Source organism: Schistocerca piceifrons, chromosome 6, assembly GCF_021461385.2.
Source record: "Schistocerca piceifrons isolate TAMUIC-IGC-003096 chromosome 6, iqSchPice1.1, whole genome shotgun sequence".
NCBI lineage: Eukaryota > Metazoa > Arthropoda > Insecta > Orthoptera > Acrididae > Schistocerca > Schistocerca piceifrons.
Window position 1 is genome coordinate 575,661,898 of NC_060143.1, and position 13,205 is coordinate 575,675,102.

Sequence of the window (13,205 nt, forward strand, 5' to 3'; positions counted from 1 at the left end):
CGTCTGAGACTTCGTAAAAATTTCTGCAGAACTTCTTTCAGGCTTTAGCCAGCTTTCTGTACCTAGAACGATTTCAGCTTCTGTGCTTTCTACTAGCGCCTGAAGCTCAGGGGCTTTCCCAGCACAACTACATCAATTTACAACTACAATTCCGACTGTTCCTTGATCCAAGCACCTCCTGTATTTGCCATGCACCCTTTGAGATTGCAGCCCACCCTGTACTTTCCCGAGGCCTTCTAACCTAAAAAACCGCCAAGTCCATGCCACGTAGCCTCCGCTACCCGTGTAGCCGCCAGCTGAGTGTAGTGAACTCCAGACCTATTCAGCGGAACCCGAAACCCCAACACCCTATGGCGCAAGTCAAGGAATCTGCAACCAACACAGTCGCAAAACCGTCTGAGCCTCTGATTCAGACCCTCCACCCGGCTCTGCACCAAATGTCTGCAGTCGGTTCTGTCAACGATGCTGCAGATGGTGAGCTCTGCCTTCATCTCGTAAGCAAGACCGGCAGCCTTAACCAAATCAGATAGCCGCTGGAATCCAGAGAGAATTTCCTCAGACCCAAAGCGACACACGTCAGTAATGCCGACATGAGCCACCACCTGCAGCTGGTTGCACCCTGTGCATTTTAATGGAAGATTTCTTTACATACCACAATTCAACTTCTTTACAATTTTTACTCTCTCTTTCATCCTTCCTTATTTTTATCTCTCTCTCTCTTCTCTCTCTCTCCCTCTCTCTCTCTCTCTCTCACGCACACACACACACATTCTTTTTTTACTTTTATTAGTTTCTTGTGCTCGACTGTCAGCAAGGCACGAAAACGTCTGTGAATGAGTTTCTTAGTATTGAGTACACTTACGAAAGAAATATAAAAACAACTATGAGAGTTACTGATTTATGATGCTTGGTTTGCAGTCAGTTCTGAGTATTATTAGTAACTACGCTCCAGTCCCTAAACCTAGTTACAGAAATGCCAATCAGGCGCATTACGTATTCCAAGCCGTAGCAGCCGCGTTTTTGAGCCGCCAGCTATGGTCACTTCCCAGCCTGCTGCAGAATCACACCGTTTCGTCTTATTCCTGCTGGTACTGTAACTGAGATTTGGCAACAAGGCAATGTATGTTTGGCAACTCTGTGATCGACGAGTTACTTCCTGGTGTGCACGGAATTAAGCCTCGAAGTTCACTTGATTTTTCCTGTCATTTCCATTGAATAATCTGAGTTGTTATCACCTGAGGTGTAACAAAAGACTGTAAATTTACGGTTTTCAGCCGAGGAAAGTCGATGCACGTGGAAATTGCAACTAATCTCGTCCTTTAAATAGTGGTTTACGAGTTCTAGCCACTATTGGCCTCGTAAGAGGAAACCAAGACACATAACTATTCGCTAGCTATGTGATAACTTGGAAAAGCGTCTGTTATGGTTCGCGCTTCCAGTCTCGCTGAATGGTTCAAATGGCTCTGAGCACTATGAGACTCAACTGCTGAGGTCATCAGTCCCCTAGAACTTAGAACTAGTTAAACCTAATTAACCTAAGGACATCACAAACATCCATGCCCGAGGCAGGATTCAAACCTGCGACCGTAGCGGTCTTGCGGTTCCAGACTGCAGCGTCTTTAACCGCACGGCCACTTCGGCCGGCAGTCTCGCTGAATATAACGGTTTTATCCCATCTGTGAAAGAGCAACAAGCAGTCAGATCAAACATCGATAAGGAGATCGCAAGAAAATACTTTCGGCTCATAGTGCAATGGCGAAAAACTTACAATGTTGCACAACAGGTAACGCCTCTTTCCGCTGCTGACAAGAAAATTTTTGGTTTCTAGGAATACATAACTTTATTTATGAAATGCCACTTTTGCATACCTCTTGAGTATGTCACAGGATACCAATCGAAATATAAGTGAGTAGTATTTTACTAATTCGTGCTGATAGATTCACACTTGTGTACAGATGCTCAGTTCTATTAATACAGACTTTCATCGTAGGATTATCGTGGTGAGTTTTATTTCATTTCTTATACTACGTTACACAATTTTCGCAAGCTTTCTTTTAGTGTTAGAAAACAATAGTAAACATGAGAGAGAAATTAGCCATCAACGATGTATGCGAATTCTCTGTTGTTATCTATAACAGTCTGACAATGCACGTGCAATTTATTGATTACATGCATGTAGGAAACTTGTTCTGAGTTAAAGCTGTCAAACAAAGTTTGAAGAAGAATAAAATGCCACTACCACACAACAGCTAACGTAGGAAGTACTTTTCTGATGCATCTGCTGCCTGACTGTCTATTAAAGCTCAAAAGAACAAAATGTCGCAGATGTTAGCCCTTTTTCCACAAGGGACTATTTGGGTTGAGAAGTGAAGGGAAAGCGAGCGAGGTGGCGCAGTGGTTAGACACTGGACTCGCATTCGGGAGGACGACGGTTCAATCCCGCGTCCGGCCATCCTGATTTCGGTTTTCCGTGATTTCCCTAAATCGCTCCAGGCAAATGCCGGGATGGTTCCTTTCAAAGGGCACGGCCGACTTCCTTCCCCGTCCTTCCCTAATCCGATGAAACCGATGACCTCGCTGTCTGGTCTCCTTCCCCAAAACAACCCAACCCAACCCAAAGTGAAGGAAATTATGTACAAAGTTCCATTTGATTGATAGCTTCAGCAGACAGCAGCATTGCGTTTTAAAGAGTGTAGCAGTGACTGTACTCGACCTCGTGATGTCTTATCTATGGTGCTTACCGTTACACTACTAGCTGACAAGTAGCAATAACAGCTCCAGAAGTCAACAACAGTTCCTTCAGAACTTCCACATTCCACAGTGCTGTGAGATAACGCATATGTCCAGACCTAGACTTCTGAGACACAGACAGTTATAGCTTTTCTTTTGCACTGCACGACGTTTTCAACAACAGATAGCGCAATAGAGTAGTTCAAATATAAAAGAAACAGCTCCTATTTAAATTTCTGTATCCTACACTGTTGGCAGTTCTGTGTAGGTGGGATTTTATTTCGGTGATTACAAAATAGAGTCAAAAGTATGCACTGGGTAGCTGAGGCAACAATTCATGGCGATTCGGTCAAACAAGTAAATGAATCTACTGAACATGCTACAAACCACTACAGAGAGCCTGTGTGTCAGAATTCTCATCCAGTGTGGCACAACGGCGTTACGATAGAGAAATGAGTCACAGAGAAGAAGATTTGGTGGTCTGCTCGATTGATGGTAGGTTCATATACTTATGGTCTGGGTTCGATGCTAACTTCTGTCGATGATTTTTGATACGGAGATACAGATTCTATTCTCTTCTGGCTACGCCAAGTGAAGATGGTGTAATGGCATTGTGGACTGAGATTCATATTAAACATGATATTCCTTCTCTATCAAGTAGATGTTAGTTTGAATCACAATAAAGTCAGGAGCGGCGACATGTAGAATCTCTATCACCAGTAACCTTTCTTATAGTAGTTATTTGTTTCTAGTTACGAAACAAACGCTATGTAGGGTCACAAGACACTTACTCCATCTTTTATTTGAGCTTCTGTATGTCGATAAAATTGATTTTGAACTGGTAATGCAACTCAGACCGCCCTCAACGCGGAATTTGATCCCTTCATGACAATACAGTTCGAATACAATTTGCTGTTTGTTCAAAACTGCAGATTCCTCAACATCTCCACATATTGCGCGTGAATGGATTCGAATCCTGGCCTGGCACTAAAGTTTTCATTATGTATTATCAAGCTCTAGCATGAGAACACCTGTTTGCTGTTGGATAATAATTTTGATTTTTAATGGATTTTCATTCATTGTCAACACTAACGATATCTGACGTTTTTGACTCCCAGAGAGGCACAGAACTATTCGAGAGATCACTGTAAGTTCAAGGATGTTATTCCGAGCTGCTGGTGGAGAAAAATTCGGTAGCTGACGTCTCTTTGTGTGTAGTCAACAACGATATGTGTGAAGTTCGATTCCCAGTGAGCACTGAACTTTTCGTCATATTATTTCTGGTTCAAAAATGCTCACATGTCGCTGCTGGTGTAAGAAACCCATATTTAACGTTCGTTTTCTCTAGAATATAACAGCGATAGGTGCCGGGTTGGAGCCCTGGGAAGGAAAAAATTAATGTTTCGTCTCGTCATTTCAGTTAAAACATCTAGCTACTGCCGAGAAAATCCGATATGTCACAGTTGATCGTGCTTCGATAACAGTTCGACTAGGTTCTGGGTTCGAATCCCTGTCCAACAGAAAGCTTTATCTCACGGCATTTCAAGTAAGTTACTTGTGAAGAAGCAATATTTAACATCTCTCGTAGTTCGTTAACAGGGACAATAGATGCTGGGTAGGAATTCGCGTCCGTTAAAAATGTTCACGTTATGTAATTTAAAGTTGGTATTTGCTAACTGGTACTATCTAAAATCGAGGTATATCACTCTCTGTATGCCTAGTCAGGAATGACTGTTAGTTTCCGTCAGTCACGAAATCTTAGTCTTCATGACCTGAGTTTTAATCCATATGCAGAACGAGGCGGTTCGTCGCGTCATTTGAAGTTCATACATATTCTCCACTAGCTACTAGTGAAAAACGTAAATCTTTAATGTCATTTTGTGTTAAATAACAAGTATGGTATATTACTTTGAAGAGGAAATCATGAATACGACGAACTTACTACGTGCATTACCTGTCTGACGTAATAATGAGAGTGTTAACATTTCAGGTATATCGTTTATTGCAATGAATGTGAGCTTACAAGCCTAAAGGACAGTGTTATCTGTGATAAGGTGTTCCCTGATACGAGTAGTATTGTGGTATTACTTTACATCTTGAGTTATTGCGATACAGAGCAGAGTTTTCTAGTGGCGACTTGTTGGAACCACTTTCAATAGTCAAACGACTGTACTGAGGAGCGATTAGAGGACCTGCTAGACAGCTGTGTTATGCGGATAGCATGTGAGTCAGGTGAAATGCAATTCAGGTCGTTCGGATACTTTTGAGCACGACTGTATATTAGAAAATAATGACACCTGGAATTATATTATAAAAAAGTCAGTACATGCTGAGAAGGTACATCGTTACCACTAGAAGAACTTTTTGGTACGCTTTCATCCCCTCTTTGTGTTGTTTAGCACTGGATGCTTCTTTTTCTAGCTGTTGCGAGTTTGGTTCAATATGTGGTAGAGTGAAATAGTTTTTTTTTGTGTCTTGTCCAAAAAACTGTTTATGTTGTTGAAGTATGCATATTTTTGATAAGATATTGGGTGGAACTCTGAAAACATACCCCTAGAATTAGTTATTTTCAAAACAATCGTGATTTTCATTTCAAAAAGTTTGATTTTACACAACACTTTCCATTAAATACTCAATGAGGCCATAAGTATTTGTCAGGTCCCTGGAGCTGACACTTTGGCTCGACATCTACTTGTAGAACTCCAGATAGCCGAGAAATGTGCTGGCGTACAGGCTCCATTACAAGTAATCATGTATTTGAGCGGCTGATTTTCCTTGATAATCACAGCTCCTGTGAGCGGTCGTGTCGTGAAGAAACTCTTTGTTGAACGGGACTGACTCTGCAAGGCCTTACAGCCGTTTACAGGGGTTTGCCTGACCTGCACGTACGTATCATGCATCCCTCTCAAAGTCTTTGCCTGACACACTGGAAGATGTCCCATTTCATGTTCCGCAGAGGTAATAGTTTCAATAAAATTACCGAACTATCAGTTTAATAAGTCACAGCTGCAAAATACTAACGCGAATTCTTTACAGAGGAATGGAAAAACTAGTAGAAGCCGACCTCGGGGAAGATCAGTTTGGATTCCGTAGAAGTGTTGGAACACGTGAGGCAATACTAACCCTACGTCTCATCTTAAGGAAGGGCAAACCTACGTTTCTAGCATTTGTAGACTTAGAGAAAGCTTTTGACAATGTTGACTGGAACACTCTCTTTCAGATTTTAAAGGTGGCAGGGGTAAAATACAGGGAGCGAAAGGCTATTTACAATTTGTACAGAAACCAGATGGCAGTTATAAGAATCGAGGGGCTTGAAAGGGAAGCAGTGGTTGGGAAGGGAATGAGACAGGGCTGTACCCTATCCCCGATGTTATTCAAAAAATGGTTCAAATGGCTCTGAGCACTATGCGACTTAACTTCTGAGGTCATCAATCGCCTAGAACTTAGAACTAATTAAACCTAACTAACCTAAGGACATCACACACATCCATGCCCGAGGCAGGATTCGAACCTGCGACCGCGGCTCCGGACTGCGCGCCTAGAACCCGATGTTATTCAATCTGTATATTGAGCAAGCAGTGAAGGAAACAAAAGAAAAGTTCGGAGTAGGTATTAAAATCCATGGAGAAGAAATAAAAACTCTGAGGTTCGCCGAGGACATTGTAATTCTGTCAGAGACAGCAAAGGACTTGGAAGAGCATTTGAACGGAATGGATAGTGTCTTGAAAGAAGGATATAAGATGAACATCAACAAAAGCAGAACGAGGACAATGGAATGTAGTCGATTTAAGTCGGGTGATGCTGAGGAAATTAGATTAGGAAATGAGACACACAAAGTAGTAAAGGAGTTTTGCTATTTGGGGAGCAAAATAACTGATGATGGTCGAAGTAGAGAGGATATAAAATGTAGACTGGCAATGGCAAGGAAAGCGTTTCTGAAGTAGAGAAATTTGTTAACATCGAGCATAGATTTAAGTGTCAGGAAGTCATTTCTGAAAGTATTTATATGGAGAGTAGCCATGTATGGAAGTGAAACATGGACGATAAATAGTTTGGACAAGAAGAGAATAGAAGCTTTTGAAATGTGGTGCTACAGAAGAATGCTGAACATTAAATGGATAGATCACATAACCAAGGAGGAAGTATTGAATAGGATTGGGGAGAAGAGAAGTTTGTGGCACATGTTCTGAGGCATCAAGGAATCACCAATATAGTATTGGAGGGCAGCGTGGAGGGTAAAAATCGCAGAGGGAGACCAAGATATGAATACACTAAGCAGATTCAGAGGGATGTAGGCTGCAGTAGGTACTGGGAGATGAAGAAACTTGCACAGGATAGAGTAGCATGGAGAGCTGCTTCAAACCAGCCTCGGGACTGAAGACCACAACAAGAACATGATGGTGCACCTTCACACTTTGGAATTAGTGTGCGACGGTATTAAGACAAACATTCCCAGGGAAATGACTTGGACGGGAAGGTTCAGCTGACCTAAACACCACGGATTTCTTCCAGTGGGGACACTCGGAGGAGCGCGTGTATCCTACTCCGCCTACACACGTGGAGGAACTGGCAGCGCCCGTCCGTGCTGCTCTTGTATCTGTGGATGCAGCCACGTTCCGAAGAGTCCAGAGCTGAACGATCCAGCGGGTCGCGCAATGTTTGGACGTGCAGTGGTTCGCTTTGAGCATCACTCTGAGGACAACCTATTCGTTTGGAAACGTCATGCGGTCATTAATATGGAAATTTAATAATTGTCACTGGCTGCTAATGTGTTACATCTGGGCGAATGTATTGCATGTAGTATAAATAACTAGTAGATGTTATTTAAGTGAGCAGTGATCATTAGCATCTCGAAATTGTTTTTCTAGTTATTCTATTCTATGGAAGGTCATTTTTTCAACTGTCTGTTATAGACTTGCCTGACCAAGTTTTTTGTTATGTTCACCGTTACAAAAGACTGTGGTATATAAATGGCGGATAAGTATGGCCGAAGAGGTGATGTACACTGCAGGATTTTATGGCAGAACGAAATAGTCATCTCGACCCCGAACGAAACACGCGACCGCCTGCATTCTGCAGCAGCTGCACAGCATTACTGCTGTATTGCGATGGACGTGGTCACGGTGCATACCATTACAGTGTTAACATATTGCCAATCTTTAACGTCAGTTTACTGCGGGAAATATGAGCAGGACGAAATTTTGCGAGAGATGTTTTTGTTTTGCTAGTACGTGAAGAACTGCGCTGCGAAGTCCGAATGCGTCAAATTTTCTTCACGATGTATACACAGGGTGGTCCATTGATAGTGACCGGGCCAAATACCTCACGAAATAAGCATCAAACGAAGAAACTTCAAACAACGAAACTCGTCTAGCTTGAAGGAGGAAACCAGATGGCGCCATGGTTGGCCCGCTAGGTGGCGCTGCCATAGGTCAAACGGATAACAACTGCGTTTTTTTTAAATAGCAACCCCCATTTTTTTATTACATATTCGTGTAGTACGTAAAGAAATATGAATGTTTTAGTTGGACCACTTTTTTCACTTTGTGATAGATGGCGCTGTAATAGTCACAAACGTATAAGTACTTGGTATCACGTAACATTCCGCCAGTGCGGACGGTATTTGCTTCGTGATACATTACCCGTGTTAAAATGGACCGTTTACCAATTGCGGAAAGGTCGATATCGTGTTGACGTATGGCTATTGTGATCAAAATGCCCAGCGGGTGTGTGCTATGTACGCAGCTCGGTATCCTGGATATCATCCAAGTGTCCGGACCGTTCGCCGGAAAGTTACGTTATTTACGAAAACAGGAAGTGTTCAGCGACATGTGAAACGTCAACCACGACCTGCAACAAATGATGATTCCCAAGTAGGTGTTTTATCTGCTGTCGAGGCTAATCGGCACATCAGTAGCAGACAAATTGCCCGAGGATCGGGAATCTCAGAAACGTCGGTGTTGAGAACGCTACATCAACATCGACTGCACCCGTACCGTATTTTTATGCACCAGGAATTGCATGCCGACGACTTTGAACGTCGTGTACAGTTCTGCCACTGGGCACAAGAGAAATTACGGGACGATGACAGATTTTTTGCACACGGTCTATTTAGCGACGAAGCGTCATTCACCAACAGCGGTAACGTAAAGCGGCATAATATGCACTATTGTGCAAGGAAAATCCACGATGGCTGCGACAAGTGGAACATCAGCGAACTTGGCGGGTTAATGTATGGTGGGGAATTATGGGAGGAAGGATAATTGGCCCCATTTTATTGATGGCAATCTAAATGGTGCAATGTATGCTAATTTCCTACGTAATGTTCTACCGATGTTACTACAAGATGTTTCACTGTATGACAGAATGGCGATGTACTTCCAACATGGTGGATGTCCGGCACATAGCTCGCTTGCTGTTGAAGCGGTATTGAATAGTATATTTGATGACAGGTGGATTGGTCGTCGAAGCACCATACCATGGCCCGCACTTTCACCGGATGTGACGTCCCCGGATTTCTTTCTGTGGGGAAAGTTGAAGGATATTTGCTATCGTGATCCACCGACAACGCCAGACAACATGCGTCTGCACATTGTGAATGCATGTGCGAACGTTACGGAAGGCGAACTACTCGCTGTTGAGTGGAATGTCGTTACACGTATTGTCAAATGCACTGAGGTTGACGGACATCATTTTGAGCATTTATTGCATTAATGTGGTATTTACAGGTTATCACGCTGCAACAGCATGCTTTCTCATAAATGATAGGTTCACAAAGGTCCATGTATTACATTGGAACAACCGAAATAAAATGTTCAAACGTACCTACGTTCTATATTTTGATTTAAAAAACCTACCTGTTACCAACTGTTCGTCTAAAATTGTGTGCCATATGTTTGTTACTATTACAGTGCCATCTATCACAAAGCGAAAAAAGTGGTCCAACTAAAACACTCATATTTCTAGATGAATATGTAATAAAAAATGGGGGTTCCTATTTTGTAAAACACGCAGTTGATATCCGTTTGACCTAGGGCAGCGCCATCTAGCGGGTCAACCATAGCGCCATCTGGTTTGCCCCTTCAAGCTAGACAAGTTTCGTTCTTTGTAGTGTCGTTTGACGCTTATTTCGTGAAATGTTTGGCCCGGTCACGATCAATGGACCACCCTGCATAGATAATGAAGTTTGTGCGGAACCTTCATTGTGTGAGTTCTACTGGCATTCGTCGTCTTTCAGTCCGTAGACTCCTGGTCGTTCGGGACGCCCACCTCTGTGGCTTTTGCTGCCGGCCGAGGCCTGCGTGTACAGTAAGTCTGGCCGAGGTCGCGGCTGGCGAGTGGGCGCGGTCGCCTTGTGAGAGGCGAGCCGCCCTGCGGCAGCGAGGTCCGCGCCTGACGCCGGCGGCCCGGGCTGTCTGCTGCCGCGCCAGGCGCTCAGCCGGCTCACACGCCGCAGACGCCGCCGCGGGCCGCAGTAAACAGAGCGCCACTCGTGCGCTACCCCTCCCCCTCCCACCCCCCCCTGCCGCCCTCACCGTCTGCGGGCGGCGGCGACACAGCGCGGCTCTTTAGTGCGGCGCCGTAATTGTGGCGTCGCCCGTCGGCCAGGCGGGCGCCTGCAGCGCGGCCGGCGCCGCGACGCCCCGCGTCTCGTCCACCAATCAGCGAGAGGTCGCCCTAACAAGCGAGCAGCACCCGGGTGGAGGCGACACCCCCGGGATGACAAGGCCGCCCAGCAGTGTTAGTGACGTCACACTAAGCGGCCCATAGCCGACGCAGCAGTCCACGGACACCTCCGTACAGACGCGCCTGATGCTGACGATCTTCTGTCCGTCATACAGAAAGGAGCGAACTATAATTCGAACCAAAGACCAAATTATATACGAGGCCTGTTCAGAAAGTAAGCTCCAATTGATTGCCAAATTGAAACCACAGTGAACATCAGAAATGTTTTACTTGTAACAATTAGCTACACCTTTCAACTACTTCTCTACGTAGTCGCCGTTCTGACTTAGACTTTTGTCATAGCCTTGTACCAACTTTTCAATAGCCTCATCATAGAAGGCAGCCGCCAGTGCTTTCCGCCAATTCTCCACGCTGGCCTACACCTCGTTGTCTGTGTCAAAATGTTGTCTTCAAAGACAGCGGTTCATGTGACCAGAGATGAAACTCAGGGGGAGACAATTGCGGACTGTATTGTGGGTAATCTCACATTTCCATTTGAAAACGATGCAGGAGCATCTTCATTGCCCCTGCAGAATGCGGCTGAGAATTGTCTTGAAGAAGAAACAGCACGACAGTTATGTAATGTTAGCTGCATAGCTTCAGGCGAAATTTCTCACCAGGCCCTCGTACTTGGCGGCAGACACTATTTTCTAGACATCGTTACGCACTCACTGCGAGCTCAGAAATGAGAAGAGCGACGTGATGCTAACTGCGGTTATACTAGAGACACTACCCAACACATCTGTGCAAAGCTTTATCGGATTTTCATAGTCGTTTACATTTCGCGACCGATCGGAGCTTACTTTCTGAACGCCCCTCGTATATTCTTGTAAACAGCATAAAGGTTCATAACGAAATACCGATTACATATACGGGCAGGAAGAGGTTCTAGAACTCCTCTGAAAAGTGTTTATCTTCAGTACCAGAATGAACATCAAATTGTCAGGTTTTCTAAATAGAAAAGCACTTTGTTAGTAACAGACAGCAATAATGAGACTTGCAGTTGGTGATTTCTACGTGGAAAAGGAAATAAGCTGTAGAGAGATTGAAAATGGTAAGTAAAGAGAAACTCAGCCTTTTGCTCACATTCTTACATGTAATGCACTTGGTTGTTTTTCATTTCCTTACCTTTCATAACATTTTTAATATCGTTTCAAGAAGTGTATCTTCAATAGCAGAGTGAACTTCAAATTGTCAGGCTTTTCTTAAAGGAAAGAGCAGTCCCTTAGTATCACAGTGCGAGACAGAATCTTGTGTTCAGTGATGTCTATGTTAAAAGGAGAATATTTGATATCTATCTTTTGTTTCCATTCTTTATTATTGGGGATACACTTGTAAAAAGTCTTGAAAAGAGCTGTCACCATGAACATATGAGTAAATTCACAATAGTCATGTCTTTTATGAGATAAAGCGAAGTCTTGTTACCTTATTGTAAACGAAAGTTGTGAGGGTTTTGCTATGTATGACAGTGTTTAAGATAATTTTCTTTCAGTGTAATAGCTTGAAAATGTTAAGTCCTGCTGTCAGTTGGTATTTGTCACCACCTGTATGCGAGTTTTAAAGCTAAATAGTGTTCTGACAATTATAAAATAGTGGCAAAGTTCCTCAATCGATTAAACTTATTCGTGCCCGTGTATGTAATCGGTATTTCGTTATGAACCTTTATGCTGTTTACAAGAATATATATGATTTGGTCTTTGGTTCGAATTATAGTTCGCTCCTTTCTGTATGACGGACAGAAGATCGTCAGCACCAGGCGCGTCTGTACAGAGGTGTCCGTGGACTGCTGCGTCGGCTATGGGCCGCTTAGTGTGACGTCACTAACACTGCTGGGCGGCCTCGTCATCCCGGGGGTGTCGGTGGAGGTCACGCTCCCGCGAGCAGCCGTTACACTCCCTACACACAGGGTGATTCTATCACGACGTCACAGACTTCCAGCGATGATGCGCGAGCGTAAATGTGTCGATTTGAGGTAGAGGGTCCTGGCCTGGAAGTCACGGAGTCTACAAGATCCCCTCGCTTCTAAACTGATACTGTTACTACTCAGCTTAGCCGCGAGTCCGCAGAGGGTGGTATACGAGGTTTGCCCGGAAAATACGTATGAAAGTTGAATAATGTCTTTATGTTACAAGTTGCAGTCACCGCCGGGTGGGACTACTGCTGTAATCAATCCCATCAACGCTCAGTTGGAGTCAGAGCACTTGCGTGAAGGGGGGAATGTGCGGCAGCTTGTTGACAGTTACCCTCTTTCACCTGCCGTCGGCATGGAGCTCTCTCTGATTGAGGAACAGCGCGTCAGCAACAAGTTTCTTGCAAAGGTAGGCAAGAATTGCCGTGAGATTTTTGAGTGTTGGAAACAGGTTTACGGAGACAATTCTCTGAAGGAACCAACCGTGAACAAGTGGTTAAAAAGGTTCCGGGATGGCCGAGAGGAAGTGAACGATGACCCTCGCCCAGGACGCCCGTCGACATCGAGTTCCGATGCAAATGTTGAAGAATTCTGGCTTGTGTTCTTAAAGACCGTAGATTGACAGTCATAATGATTGCTGACGAGCTGTCAATCCCCAAAACAATCGTTGACGAAATCCTGACACGAAAACTTGAAATGAAGAAATTGTGTGCGAAAATCGTACCGAAGCTCTTGACGCCAGAACAGAAAGCAAAGAGGGTTGAGTGCTATGAGGATTGCTTGGAAGCAGTGGAGCGAGGGGACTTTCTCAACCGAGTCATCACTGGAGACGAGTCCTGGT